Genomic DNA, 15762 nt, shown 5'->3' with positions numbered 1-15762 from the left:
AACCAAAGGGTTGGAGGTTCAAGTCTACTCAGAAGCGCTGCAGAAGAAAGGCCTGGTGATCTACTTCTGAAAAATCAGCCTTCGAAAGCCCTATGGCGCACAGTTCTACTCTGACACACATGAGGTCACCATGAATCGAAATCGACTCAATGGCAACTGGTGTTTACTGGTTTATGTCAGAAGGAAACAGGGATTTATCTCCCTACATATCAGAATCGTGAGAAAAACCATTGACTTCTCTCAGAGTAGCTGCCACATTTCCTACCAGCCTCTTCTGACAGAGTAAATGCGATAAATACCCAGTGTCGGTGTGGTTGTGTGCCACTGAGTCTATTCCGACTCATGGTGACCCTCTGGGACAGAGTAGAAGTGCCACACAGGGTTTCTTAGGCTGCAATCTTGATGAAAGCAGATCGCTAGGTCTTTTCTCCTGCAGAACCACTGGGTGGGTTCCGAACCTCTGATCTTTCAGTTAGCAGCTGAGCGCTTAACTGTTGTACCACCAGGGCTCCTTTCTTACCCAGGAAGCTGTATAAAAACAGATGCCAACAGAGCAGGCGAAGGCCACCTTGCTTGTCCCAAAGGGTGAGGCAGTGATACCAAGGGCCATCATCAGGGATGTCATTTTGCTGTCCTCGCTTACGTTGACTAAAAAAATGATACATATTGTCTCGGTTAAGTCCATCACTTCTAAAAAGCTTATCCCCGAGTCTGTGAGCAAAAGAAAGATGGGTAGAAAATACTTTTTATTTTTATTATAGTAAGTATATGGGTGGTGTCCCTGGGTGGTGCAAATGGTTAGGAGCTTGACGACTAGCTGAAAGGTTGGTGGTTTGAACCTACCCAGCGGCACTTAGGAAGACAAGCCTGGTGATCTGCTTCCGAAAGGTCACAGCCTTGAAAACCCAATGGAGCACAGTTCTGCCCTGCACACATGGGGTTGACATGAGTCAGAATCGACAAGATGGCAACTAACAACAACAACAAAGTATACATAAAAAAATAGGTAACAGAATTTGCCTTTTCTACAGTCTTCACATGTACACTTCGGTGACGTTAATTACATCCATCATGTTGTCCAACCATCACCATTAAAGGTTCCCGAATATTTCCATCGCCCTTAACAGAAGCTCACTGCCCCCTAAGCACTGTGTCTCTCCTTTTACCCCTCCTCCCACTACTGGGAACCTTAATAAACTTTGTGTCTTAGCCATCTAGTGCTGCTGTACAGAAATACCACAAGTGGATGGCTTTAACAAAAAGAAATTTATTTTCTCAAAGTCTAGTAGGTTACAAGTCCAAATTCAGGGTGTTAGCTCCAGGGGAAGGCTTATAGTTTTGGTATGTTCTACATAGATTTCCAAAACAAAGCAAAAGGAAGTTGGGTTTTTGTACTGCTCATAAAAAACAAAAACAAAACAACGAATCTTTGCCATCAAGTTTGACTCGTGGCAACCCCATTTATGTCAGAGTAGAACTTTGCTCATTAGGGTTTTCAATGCTTGATTTTTTGGAAGCAGACAGCTAGGCCTTTCTTCTGAGGCACCTCTAGGTGGACCTGAAAGGCCAGTCTTTTGGGTAGCAGCCAAGAGCATGAACAGTTTGCATCACCCAGGGACTCCAAACATTGACGCCTTTTGCTATTAAGTAGCTCTACTTTTCCCCCTGCATCAGTGGAACCTAATAAGTAAATGTGTTTTATATGTTTTACGTGCAGATTCATTAAACTTTAACCTTAAATTGAAACTATCCCCTGAAGTCTTTTTTGAACCCCCCCCAAAAAGTTTATCTTAATAAGTAATGTATGCCTGCTTTGAACATGGCACTCTTTCAAAGAATTATCTATGTGAGATCAATTTGACAATAGCAACTCGATGTTTACACATTCATTTTCATTTTTGACGATTTCCAATTCTCCTAGATTTATACTTCGTATATTCCATGTTCCCATTATTAATGTCTGTTTGCAGCTGTTCCTTCTCATTTTGAGTTGTGCCACACCAGCAAATGAAGGTCCTGAAAGCTCGACTCCATCCACCTCATTAAGGTAGGCTCTGCTTTGAGGAGGCAGCTCTTCCCCAGTTGTCTTTTGAGTGCCTTCCAACCTGAGGGGCTCATCTTCCGGCACTATATCAGACAATGTTCCGCTGCTGTTCATAACGTTTTCACTGGCTAAATCTTTTCAGAAGCAGACGGCCGGGTCCTTCTTCCTAGTCTGTCTTAGTCTGGAAGCTCAGCTGAAACCTGTCCTCCATGGGCGACCCTGCTTGTATCTGAATACCGGTGGCACAGCTTCCAGCATCACAGCAACACACAAGCCCTCACAGGATGACTAACTGACAGACCCGTGGGGGAACCCTAAGAAGTAGGTGCTATTATTATCACTAAATATCCCCTGAAGTCTTCTTAAAACCACACAATAACCAAAGACCAAACCTGTTGCCATCAAGTCCATTCCAACTCATAGCGACCCTACAGGACTGAGCAGAGTCCCCCCATAGGGTTTCCAAGGAGTAGCTGGTAGATTCAAACTGCTGACCTCTTAACCATTGCACCAAACAATAGTTTAGTTTAATTAATGCCTTGAGCATTGTGCTTTTTTAAGGTCTATCTATATGGGATCAAATTGGCAACAGCAACTGGAAAGTTTAGATAGGAGGCTTATGTTAGTGGGGGAGGAACGGTTCAGAAAAGGAGGGTAAGAACGATTCCACAACTTGAAGAATGTAATTGTCACTGAATTGTACATGCAGAAATTGTTGAACTGGTGAATGTTCTGCTGTGTATGTTCTCAACAACAACAAAATTTATTTTAAATGAAAGAAACAGGTACATAAAAATAAACTTTTTTGGCAGCAGAGCCAAAATTTTCACCCAGAATATCTGGTACCAGAGCCTTTCTCCTTAGCACCTATGCTTTTTAATCTACCACTGAGGATCAGTTGACCCAGCTCTTAATATCTGCATTTCACTCTGTGCAACTACTTAACTTCATAATTGCTCAGATCCTTGGTTTCTTCATATGAGAAGGGGTTAACACTAAGGACAGTAGTTTCACCAATGAATCTGCGTTTTTCTTATTTTGATGAAAATGTATACAATCATGCATCATCTCAACAGTTTCTGCATATACAACTCAGTGACATTGATTACACTCTTCATGTTGTGCAACCATTCTTGCTCTTCTCCAATTGTTCCACCACCATTGATTTAGACTCACTGCTCCCTAAGCTTCTCATCTAACCTTTCGAGTTGCTACTGTCAATTTGATCAGCATAGATAATTCTTTAAAAGAGCACCCTGTTCAAGGCAGACATACTTTATTTATTAAGATAAACTGTTTTCCCACTACTAAATCCAAAAATCCAAACCCATTGCCATTGTGCTGATTCTGGCTCATGGCACCCCCATGTGTTACAGAGCAGAACTGCCCCATAGGGTTTTCTTGGCCGTGATCTTCACAGAAGGAGATCACCAGGCCTTTTTTCCATGGTGCCACTGGATGGGTTCATACCACCAACCTTTAGGTTAATAGTCAAGTGTTACCCAGGGACCTAATAAGTGTGATGTTGTTGCTGAGTGCCATTGAGTTGATTCTGACTCATAGAGACCTCATGTGACAGAGTAGAACTGCCCCATAGGGCTTCCTAGGCTGTAATCTTCATGCGGGCAGATCACCAGGTCTTTCTCCCATGGAGCAGCTGGTGCGTTTGAACCGCTGATCTTTTGATTAACAGCCAAGTGCTTAACCATTGTACCACCAGGGCTCCTTAGTAAGTGCAATGCTATCTTGACATAAAAGTACCCCTGCTCACAAGGGATGGTCATACAGCGCATGTTGAACCAAATATACACAATTTTCTTCGCAGTGAGGTTGAATTTTTGGCACATACAGTTAACCCTTGAAAACAAAGCAATGAATTTGTGAAAAATCACTGAATTCATTCATTAAAAGAAATACTCAGTTAACATTCATAAGAGGCATTCTTCCAGGACAGGTAATCTGTTTAGTTTGTTTCCTCTCCTAAGCGTTCTTTGATCTATGAAATACACATCCATGAAGAAAATACCATTCACAACAAAGAAGCGACTTCCCAAGTTTATGTCGTTAGTACACACAGTGATTTAGCACAGCTTATTTTTATTTCCAAGGAGCCTTGGTGGGGCAATGGTTAACCATTCAGCTGTTAACTGAAAGGTTGGAGGTTTGAACCTGTTAGTGGCTCCATGGGAGAAAGATGTGACAGTCTGCTTCGGTAAAGATTACAGCCTAGGAAACCTATGAGGCTGTTCTACTGTGTCACATGGGGTCGCTATGAGTAGGAAGTGACTCTCAAGGTTATGTTGTCAATGATTTAGCAGGGGTTACTTTTTTATGCAAATTTATCTGGATGTCTCTATTTTTATTTGTTAAATCTGGTGACGTGAATGACAATATTGCTATCAAATAACAGTTATTTTTAATGATATGATTGTGGTGGGATTTAAAAAGAATTTTTTTTAATTGCACATTAGGTGAAAGCTTACAGAGCAAATTAGTTACCCATTTGATAGTTTGTACACAAAGTGTTCCATGGCCTTGGCTTCATCCCCCACAATGTGTCCCCACTCTCCCCATTTCCATCTGGGTTCCCCGTTTACTTTCGTCCTGATTTTCTACCCCTTCCTGCCTTCTCATCTTTGCTTTTGGGCCAATGTCGCGCTTTTGATTTTGTGTAATTGATTGTTCTAAGGAGCATGCTCCTCTTGAGTGTTCTTGTTTATATTTTGGGCCTGTTCATTGTTTGGCTGACGAGTGGTCTCTGGGAACAGCAGCATAGGTTACTTTCTTTTGCAAGGAGCCCTGGTGGTGCAATGGTTAAGTGTTCGGCTGCTATGGGGAAGTTTGGAGGTTTGAACCCATCCAGCAGTTCCATGGGAGAAAGACCTGGTGATCTGCTCCTGTAAAAATTACGGTCTAGAAAATCCTATGGGGCAGTTCTACTCTGTCACATGTACCCAATGACAACAATGACAACGACATTAGTTATCTATAAAAATAACTCAGACAATGAGAGATTAGAATCAGATAACCTGGAAGCCTATGATCTGAACAATGCACAGTTTTCCACTTAAGCATATTTTTTCTCTTTATGGCTATTCTTCCTTCTAAGAAGTACAGCCAGAATGCTTCTCAGAAGCAAGGGTGGCAAGACTTCTTCTCACATAGTTTGGACATGTTTTCAGGAGGGACCAGTCTCTGGAGAAGGACATTGTGCTTGATAAAGTAGAAGGTCAAAGAAAAAAAGGAAGCCCCTCAACGAGATGGATTGACACAATGCCTGCAACGACGGGCACAAGTATAACAACGATTATGAAGATGGCACAGGACCGGGCAGTGTTTCGTTCTGTTGTACATAGCGTCGCTGTGAATCGGAACTGACTATACAGCACCTAACAACAACGACAACAAATAGGTTCCTGGGTGGTGCAAATGGCTTGCATTTGACCACTAACATAAAAGTTGACAGTATGAGTCCACCTAATGGTGCTGAGGAAGAAAGGCCTGGCAATCTGCTTCTGTAAAGATCATACCAAGAAACCCAACAGAGCGCAATTCTACTCTGTAACACATGCCATCACCATAAGTCAGAATTGACTTAACAGCAACATTCTTTTTCCCCTCCTAAATACTTCTCAGAATTGTTCTAGAACCTCTAACCACTGCCACTATGTAAGTTAAGTGCAGAAACTTGGCATCTTATACCGAGATGAAACCATGAAAAAACCCAAGCCCATTGCGGTCGAGTCGATTCTGACTCATAGCGACCCTGTAGGACACAGCAGAACTGCCCCATAGGGTTTCCAACACCGTAATCTTTACCGAAGCAGACTGCCACATCTTTCTCCTGTGGAGTAGCTGGTGGGCTTGAACCGCCGACCTTTTGGTTAGCAGCTGAACACTTTAACCACTGCACCACCAGGGCTCCTATGAAACCGTGAGCCTTCTAAATTCTAGCCTGCCCTCTCTCCCAGAAATCTAGAAGTCTTGGAATAATTGCATATCTCACTGTATCACTCCTGTGCTCATTAACCCATGATGGTGTCCTACACACTGATGGAATTCTACACACTTCTTCTCAGACTGTCCTATGTCCCCTTCCTGTGACAACTCCTGCTCTACAATTGCTGTTCACATATACCATGGCTGGTCCTAAGGAAGAAACCCTGGTGGCGTAGTGGTTAAGTGCTACAGCTGCTGACCAAAAGGTCGGCAGTTTGAATCCGCCAGGCGCTCCTTGGAAATTCTATGGGGCGGTTCTAGTCTGTCCTGTAGGGTCGTTATGAGTTGGCGGCACTGGGTTTGGTTTGGTTTTGGGTCCTAAGGAACGACATAGCTGACAAGATGCCATCTTATTTCTCATTTTGATGTCTTTGCACTTGCTTGTATCGCACATGGCACCGATTCTTTGAAAAACAAGTCTCAGCTCAAATGTCATCCCCCATGTGAGTGTTTCCAGACCTCCGTGCTTGCATGTTTCTCATTCCTCTTGTCTTTCTAAAAGCTGCTTACCTTTTATTCAAGAAGCCCTGGTGGCACAATGGTTTTGCACTTGGCTGCTAACTTAAAGTTTGGTGGCTTAAACCCACCCAGAGGTTCTGAGGGAGAAAAGATTTTCTCCTATAAAGATTACAGCTTAGAAAACCCCATGGGGAAGTTCTACCCTGTCATAGGGTCAGTATGATTCTGAATTGACTCGATGGCACCCCATAACAACGGCCTTTTACTCCCTGCAAATGACTACTCACCTGAGATAAAAACTGAGGTGCAACTTACTATAGTTTACTTCTTCAATATGACGGAAGTGCATTCTTAGTGGTCCATTTTCACTTTTTTTTATTTTTGGAAGTCAAGTAAACGGTGCACCAGCTTCCTGTCAACTAAAAAGAACATTCCTATGAGACATGCTAGGGAACGCTTTGCTCTGTTTGTGGTTATTTGTGAAACAAACAAACGAGCCCAACAGCCCAATCATTAGATAATAAAAGTCACTGATGTCTTTGCATTACTCAGGGACAGAGCAAAAGCACACCAAGAATCGTGAAATTAAGCAAGACACTATGCTCGTGTGTGAGATGGGCAATGGTGGTCATCGGTTTATAGGTCAAACTTGGCCACCAGGTATTGTGATGAGTTCAGTCACAATTCTGGTGCTTTGATGCTTTGATTTTGTCATACAGGTAAGTCAAGGTAAAACTGAATTCTATATTCAACAGCGTACACACACACGCACACTTAGAGAGCAGATTAAAAAAAAACAGCACGCACACACACACACCAAACCAGTTGTCATTCAGTCAGTTCCGACTCGTGGCGACCCTGTATGTGTCAGAGTAGAACTGCACTCCATAGGGTTTTCAGTGGCTGTGACCTTTTGGAAATGGATCACCAGCTCTTTCTTCCAAGGCAACTCTGGGTGGATTCAAATAGCCAACCTTTTGGTTAGCTGAGCACTTAACCTTTTGAGCCACCCAAGGAGCAGCCCGAGCCCGTTGCCATCGAATTGATTCCAACTCATAGCAACCCTATAGAGTTGAACTGCCCCATAGGGTTTCCAAGGAGTGGTTTAACCACTGTGCTACCAGGGCTCCAAGGAGCAGACAGTACCACAAATATTCAAAGAGTGCCGCATCATGCTTCCACACTGGTACCTTCGGGTAGTCACTCATTGCTTCACTAAAGTTCTGGGCAGCACAAGTTACACCCAGAACAACAGTCCAGAGTAGAATCTTCATCCTGAGATACGTTATCGCATACTTTGCTTCAGCAGCTGTGAATTTATTTCTGGGCAGCAAGCGATCCTGATTCCTTGGCTTGTTTTTATGGAGTTGTATGTGGACGTGGCCCATGATGGCTTGCTTACCAGTACTGAATTATCTGTAATCTTAAAGTAACAAAAATGGCATCCGGGTTGGCAGGTGTAAACCTTAAAGTGGCATTTTAGAAATGGATCAGGTTTTGGTATCTGACCCTTAAACTTACAATGCTTAACAATTACTAAATGAGATTTTTCTTTTCCTCCTCAACATTTAGGATTTGGAAAAACAATGTAAAGAGTGTACCTAACCACACCAGTGTTCTGTCTTCAGGCTGGTTAAATGATATATTTATATTTTCTTTTCTCTTCACTTATTTGATCTTTTGACCTCTTTAAAATCTTAAAAAGCAAAGATGTCACTTTGAAGACTAACTAAGGTGCACCTGACCCAAGTCATGATATTTTCAATCAGCTCATATGCAGGCAAAAGCTGGACAACGAATAAGGAAGATGAAGAAGAATTGATGCATTGATGTTGGTGATGAATATTGCACATACCGTGGACTGCCAGAAGAACAAATAAATCTGTCTTGGAAGAAGTACAGTTGGAATGCTCCTTGGAAGCTAGGATGGTGAGACTTAGTCTCACTTAACTTTGGGTATGTTATCAAGAGGGACCAATCCCTGGAGAAGGACATCATGCTTTGTAAACTGAAGGGTCAGCAAAAAAGAGGACGACCCTTGACGAGATGGATTGTCACAGTGGCTGCAACAATAGGCTCACACATACTTACTGTCTTAGTTATCTAGTGCTGCTATAGCAGAAATACCACAAGTGAGTGACTTTAACAACCAGAAATCTATTTTCTCACAGTTTAAGAGGCTTTCTCTCTCTGTCGGCTCTGGAAGAAGGTCCTTGTCTCTTCTGAGCTTCTGCTCCTGGGTGATCTTCATGTGCCTTGGCATCTCTCTTCCCCCATCTCTGCTTGCTAGCTTGCTTGTTTAATCTCTTTTCTATCTCAAAAGAAACTGATTCGAGATATGCCTTACACTAATCCTGTCTCATTAACATAATGAAGAAAACCCATTCCCAAATGAGATTATAACCATAGATAAAGGAGTTAGAATTTACAAGACATTTTTGGGGGAACACAGCGCAATCCGTAACACCTACTATTGTGAGGACAGCGCAGGACTGGGCAACTTTTTCGTTCAGTTATACACAGGGTCTCTATGAGTTGGAGCCTACTTGACAGCACCTAACAACAACAATTTGATCTTTGTTTTTTGTCTGCCTTAAGCAATGAGTTGGAATCGACTCGACGGCACTGGGTTTTTTTAAAATTTACTCTAAGGGTGTGTCTACTGAAGTATAGCTTAGGATCACATCTAATACAAATGAAATTATCTTGACACCACTTTGGTAAGTTTATATGTTATCCTTGTAAACTTTTTAGTAAAGAAGAGTTTCAGAAGACAAAGGCTTAGTTCAGCTATCTATAGAGTTTTCTGCACACCTTGTTTTTTATTTAGCATCATTTGTGTTTTCCAGGGCCAAACATGACATCATTCTTCATCCTGAAGTCACTCCCTCCATTGGTCTTTGTTGTGAGCATGGTGTTGTTGTTGGGTGCCATAGAGTCAATTTTTCGCTCATAGTGACCTCCGTGACAGAGTAGAACTGCCCCATAGGGTTTCCTAGGTTGTAATATTTATGACAGCAAATTGCCAGGTCCTTATCCAGAGGAGCTGCAGGGTGGGTTTGAACCGCCAACATTTGGGTTAGCAGCCGAGAGCTTAACTGTTGTGCCACCAGGTCTCCTTATGTGAACACATCACACAGGCTACGTGCAGAGCGTGATTCTATAGTTAATGCTCAGGAAGACCATTCTGACTCCAATTCTTTACCTGCCAATCCTCCTGGTGTTTACTTCCTGGTATCCAGTGGGACAGCTAATAACAGTACATTTAGTAGAATTATGATCAAAGAACTCATGAAAATAAAGGTGTTGTTGTTGAGTGCCATCCAGTTGATTTTGACTCACAGTGACCATATAAGACAGAGTAGAACTGCCCCGTAGGGCTTCCAAGGCTGTAAATCTTTACGGGAGCAGAACGCCTGGTCTTTTCTGATGCAGAGCCACTGGGTGGGTTTGAACCACCAACCTTTTAGTTAACAGCAGAGGACTTAACAATTTTACCACCAAAGCTCCTTACAAGGAGCGCCTGGTGGATTCGAACTGCCAACCTTATGGTTAGCAGCTGTAGCTCTTAACCACCATGCTACCAGGGTTTCCTAAATAAAGGTGGGTTATCTTAAACAATATCACTGTAAGTCAAAGAACTTAATCATGCCACAAACTAGAATTTTCATGTTTCAAAGGCTGAATTCTCTTTGGGTTATTTGAGTCAAATACATTAGGCCCACACAAGAATTCTGACATCTCAATAATTTATATTTCTATTTTAAGTCTTATTTAACTAATAGGAACTCTTCTCTCTTGTGCAAACAAAAAATTAAGAGGATTGCAAAGGTTTTATACCATATTGTAAAACTATATGATGGGAAACTGAGTCTATTTCTATTTTGTTTCTGGTGTTGTTAGGTGCTATCGAGTTGGTTTTGACTCATAGTGACCCTACATACAACAGAATAAAATGCTGCTATGTTGGAGCCCGTTGTTGCAGTCACAGTGTCGATCCATCTTGTCCAGAGTCTTCTGGTTTTTTGCTGACCCTCTATCTTACCAACATGTTCAAAGTATGTGAGACAAAGTCTTGCCATCCTCACTTCCAAGGAACCCTCTGGCTGTATTTCTCCCAAGACAGACTTGTTTGTTCTTCTGGAAGTCCGTAGTATATTCAATACTCTTCGTCAACACCATAATTCAAAGGCATCAGTTCTTCAGTCTTTCTTATTCATTGTCCCAGCTTTTACATGCCATATGAGGTGACTGAAAATATCGTGGCTTGAACCAGGTGCACCTTAGCCCTCAAAGTGACATCTTTGGTTTTCAACACTTTCTATTTTTCTTCAAAGAAATAACTGAGCCTGAGAAACCAGGGTTTAATCCTGGATTTGAAACTTAGTAAACATGTGACCTTGAGGAAGCTTCTTGAACTCTCTAAACATCGGTTGTAATGTGGCCCACAGTGTTGTTTAAAGGAATAAGGTATGTGAAATCTGCCATATAACTTATAAAAGCACTCTATCAGTGTTTGCTATTATTATACTAGTTTATATTTAGTATTCCTATATTGTGAACACATAAGCAAAAATTAGTCTTAGTCATTGTTATAGATTGAATTGTGTTCCTCAAAAATGTGTATCAATTTGGCCAGGCCATGATTCCCAGTATTGTGTGATTGTTCACCATTTTGTGATCTGATGTGATTATCCTCCTAGGTACTGTAAATCCTAACTGCTATGATGTTCATGAGGCAGGAGGATTAGAGACAGTTATGTTAATGAGGCAGGACTCAATCTACAGAATCAGGTTGTATCTTGAGTCAATCTCTTTTGAGATATAAAATAGAAAAGTGAGCAGAGAGGAGTGAACCTCATGCCACCAAGAAAGAAGTGCCAGGAGCTGAGTGCATCCTTTGGACCAGGTCCCTGTGCCGAGAAGCTCGTAGACCAGGAAAAGATTGATGGCAAGGACCTTTCCCCAGAACCGACAGAGAAAGAAAGGCTTCCCAGGACATCGTACCCTGAGTTCAAACTTCTAGCCTCCTGGACTGTGAGATAATAAATTTCTGTTTGTTAAAGCCAAAAAAAAAAAAAAAAAAATAGGGAATAATTGAAGAAAGAGATCTCTCTCTCTATATATCTATCTGTATGTTGTTGTAGGTGCTGGAGTTTATTCTGATTCATGGTGACCCCATGTGACAGGGTAGAACTGCCATATAGAGTTTTCTTGGCTGTAATTTTTATGGGAGCAGATGGTCAGGTCTTTCTTCCTTGGTGCTGTTGGGTGGGTTTGAACCACCAACCTTTTAGTTAGCAGTCAAGTGCTTAACCGTTGCACCACCAAGGCTCCTTATGTCATGATATGAGGCCACGTCATGTTGAGGAATTAACCATGCCTTTGTCATGTCAGGAAACGCTGGTAGTGTAGTGGTTCAGAGCTATGGCTACTAACCAAAAGGTTGGCAAGTCGAATCCACCAGGCCCTCCTTGGAAGCTCTATGGGACAGTTGTACTCTGTCCTACAGAGGCACTATTAGTTAGAATCGACTCCATGGCAACGGGTTTGTTGGTTTGTTTTTTTGGGTTATTATGCCAAATGCCTAAGGTTAAATGTGAGCCTCCCATTGAGGGGATATCTCTGAATTTGTTTTAGAAATTATCTTGTCGCATCATTTTGTATTACGGTTTGAAATCAAAGCCCAGAATCTGGAAAAATATCTTTTGTTTCAACAGAAAAATGTTCATGTGGCTTCAAACAAGAGCAGTGAAGCCGGAGATGGAGACCTCTGGTGTGGCGGGGGACCATGCATATTAGATATTTAAATTGGAAATAAGCTCTACCTCAGAAAGCCCTCATTATCATGTGGTCAAACAGAACCTGTGGGTGAACAACGTTAAGCTTTGCAAAATAACTGAAAAGAATTCCAGTTCATGGCTTTGAAATGCTGAAACTACCTCCTGTGAAATCACTGGTTTTTCTGCTCTGAGCCATGAACTGATAATTCCACCAGTTACCAGTTTCTGTCAAGTCGACGTGACTCATAGCGACTCCATGTGTGTCAGCACAGAACTGTGCTCCACAGGGTTTTCAGCGGCTGAAGTTTTGGGAGTAGGCTGCCAGGCCGCGGCACCTCCGGTTGAACCTTCAACCTTTTGGTTTGCAGCTGAGGGCATTAACACATTAACCCATTAACCGTTTGCACTACCCAGGGACTCCCTTTCGGGGCACAGGTGCACCATACTTTGTTGGAGCCGTAACCTGGTTGGTGGGCTGTCCTTCCGATAGTTTGGCATCACAATCAGGGGCAGGTCCAGGTTTTGTGGTGCCTGAAGCTTCTACAATGTAGGGAACCCACTTTTTTTAGGAAAAACAGTATCAAGTTACAAATTCAAAGGAAGAGACGGGGCCTTGGAAGGAACCCCTGCAAACGAGGGGCCTTGAAACTTAATCTCCATTAAAACCAGTTAGCACCAAGTTGATTCTGACTCACAGTGACCCTTTGTGCGTCAGAGCAGAGCTGTGTCCTGTAGGGTTTTCAGCGGCTGATTTCTCAGAAGTAGATTGCCAGCATTTTCTTATGAGGTACCTCTGGGTGGACTTGAACCTCCGACATTTTGGTTAGCAGCCAAGTGCTATAACCTTCACCCAAGGACTCCTAATACTTTCACAGACATGTCATTTTTTGTGCTTTCATTGATAATATATATATATATATATATATAACATACATATACATATTTAAACCTCTGTGTATAAGCTCTTTCTAAAATTTTTTTTAAAATAATTTTTATTCTGCTTTAAGTGAAAGTTTACAAATCAAGTCAGTCTCTCACATATAAACTTATATACACCTTACTACATTCTCCCATTTACTCTCCCCCTAATGAGTCAGTCTCTCCCTCCTTCCAGTCTCTCCTTTAGTGACTGTTTTGCCAGTTTCTAACCCTCTCTACCCTCCCATCTTCCCTCCAGACAGGAGATGCCAACGCAGTCTCAAGTGTCCACCTGATACAAGTAGCTCACTCTTCATCAGCATCTCTCTCCAACCCATTGTCCAGTCCATTCCATGTCTGATGAGTTATCTTCGGGAACGGTTCCTATCCTGGGCCAACAGAAGGTTTGGGGACCATGATCGCCGGGATTCTTCTAGTCTCAGTCAGACCATTAAGTCTGGTCTTTTTATGAGAATTTGGGGTCTGCAACCCACTGTTCTCCTGCTCCCTCAGGGGATCTCTGTTGTGCTCCCTGTCAGGGTAGTCAACGGTTGTGGCCAGGCACCATCTAGTTCTTCCGGTCTCAGGATGATGTAAGTCTCTAGTTCATGTGGCCCTTTCTGTCTCTTGGGCTCATAATTATCTTGTGACCTTGGTGTTCTTCATTCTCCTTTGATTCAGGTGGGTTGAGACCAACTGATGCATCTTAGATGGCTGCTTGTTAGCATTTAAGACCCCAGGCGCCACACTTCAAAGTGGGATGCAGAATATTTTCTTAATAGAATTTATTTTGCCAATTGACTTAGATGTCCCCTGAAGCCATAGTCCCCAAACCCCTGCCCTTCCTCCGCTGACCTTCAAAGCATTCAGTTTATCCAGGAAACTTCTTTGCTTTTGGTCCAGTCCAGTTGAGCTGACCTTCCCTGTATTGAGTATTGTCCTTCCCTTCACCTAAAGTAGCTCCTATCTACTATCTAATCAGTAAGTAACCCTCTCCCACCTTCCCTCCCTCCCCCATCTCGTAACCACAAAAGACTGTGTTCTTCTCAGTTTAAACTATTTCTCAAGATCTTATAATAGTGGTCTTATACAGTATTTGTCCTTTTGCAACTGACTAATTTCACTCAGCATAATGCCTTCCAGGTTCCTCCATGTTATGAAATGTTTCACAGATTCATCGCTGTTCTTTATTGACACGTAGTATTCCACTGTGTGAATATACCAAAATTTATTTATCCATTCATCCATTGATGGACACCTTGGTTGCTTCCAGCTTTTTGGTATTGTAAACAGAGCTGCAATAAACATGGGTGTGCACATATCTGTTCCTGTAAAGGCTTTTATTTCTCTAGGATATATTCCAAGGAGTGGGATTTCTGGGTTGTATGGTAGTTCTATTTCTAACATTTTAAGATAACGCCAGATAGATTTCCAAAGTGGTTGTACCATTTTACATTCCCACCAGCAGTGTATAAGAGTTCCAATCTCTCCGCAGCCTCTCCAACATTCATTATTTTGTGTTTTTTGGATTAATGCCAGCCTTGTTGGAGTGAGATGGAATCTTATCGTAGTTTTAATTTGCATTTCTCTAATGGCTAATGATCGAGAGCATTTTCTCATGTATCTGTTGGCTGCCTGAATATCTTCTTTAGTGAAGTGCATGTTTGTATCCTTTGCCCAATTTTTAATTGGGTTGTTTCTCTTTTTGTGGTTGAGTTTTAACAGAATCATGTAGATTTTGGAGATCAGGCACTGGTTGGAGATGTCATAGCTGAAATTTTTTTCCCAATCTGTAGGTGGTCTTTCTACTCTTTTGGTGAAGCCTTTAGATGAGCACAGGCGTTTGATTTTTAGGAGCTCCCAGTTATCTGGTTTCTCTTTGGCATTTTTAGTAATGTTTTGTATTCTGTTTATGCCTTGTATTAGGGCTCCTAACGTTGTCCCTATTTTTTATTCCATGATCTTTATCGTTATAGTCTTTATGTTTAGGTCTTTGATCCACTTGGAGTTAGTTTTTGTGCATGGTGTGAGGTATGGGTCCTGTTTCATTTTTTTGCAAATGGATATCCAGTTATGCCAGCACCATTTGTTAAAAAGACTATCTTTTCCCCAATTAACTGACACCGAGCCTTTGTCAAACAACAGTTGCTCATATGTGGATGGATTTATATCTGGATTCTCAATTCTGTTCCATTGGTCTATGTGCCTGTTGTTGTACCAGTACCAGGCTGTTTTGACTACTGTGGCTGTATAGTATGTTCTAAAATCAGGTAGAGTGAGGCCTCCCACTTTCTTCTTCTTTTTCAGTAATGCTTTACTTATCCGGGGCTTCTTTCCCTTCCATATGAAGTTGGTGATTTGTTTCTCCACCACATTAAAAAAAGTTGTTGGAATTTGGATCTGAAGAGCATTGCATATATAGATGGCTTTTGGTAGAATAGACATTTTTACAATGTTAAGTCTTCCTATCCATGAGCAAGGTATGTTTTTCCACTTATGTAGGTCCCTTTTAGTTTTTTGCACTAGTACTTTGTAGTTTTCTTTGTATAGGTCTTTTAC

Source organism: Loxodonta africana, chromosome 11 (genome assembly GCF_030014295.1).
Source record: "Loxodonta africana isolate mLoxAfr1 chromosome 11, mLoxAfr1.hap2, whole genome shotgun sequence".
NCBI classification, from domain to species: domain Eukaryota; kingdom Metazoa; phylum Chordata; class Mammalia; order Proboscidea; family Elephantidae; genus Loxodonta; species Loxodonta africana.
This window is presented reverse-complemented; position numbering follows the sequence as displayed.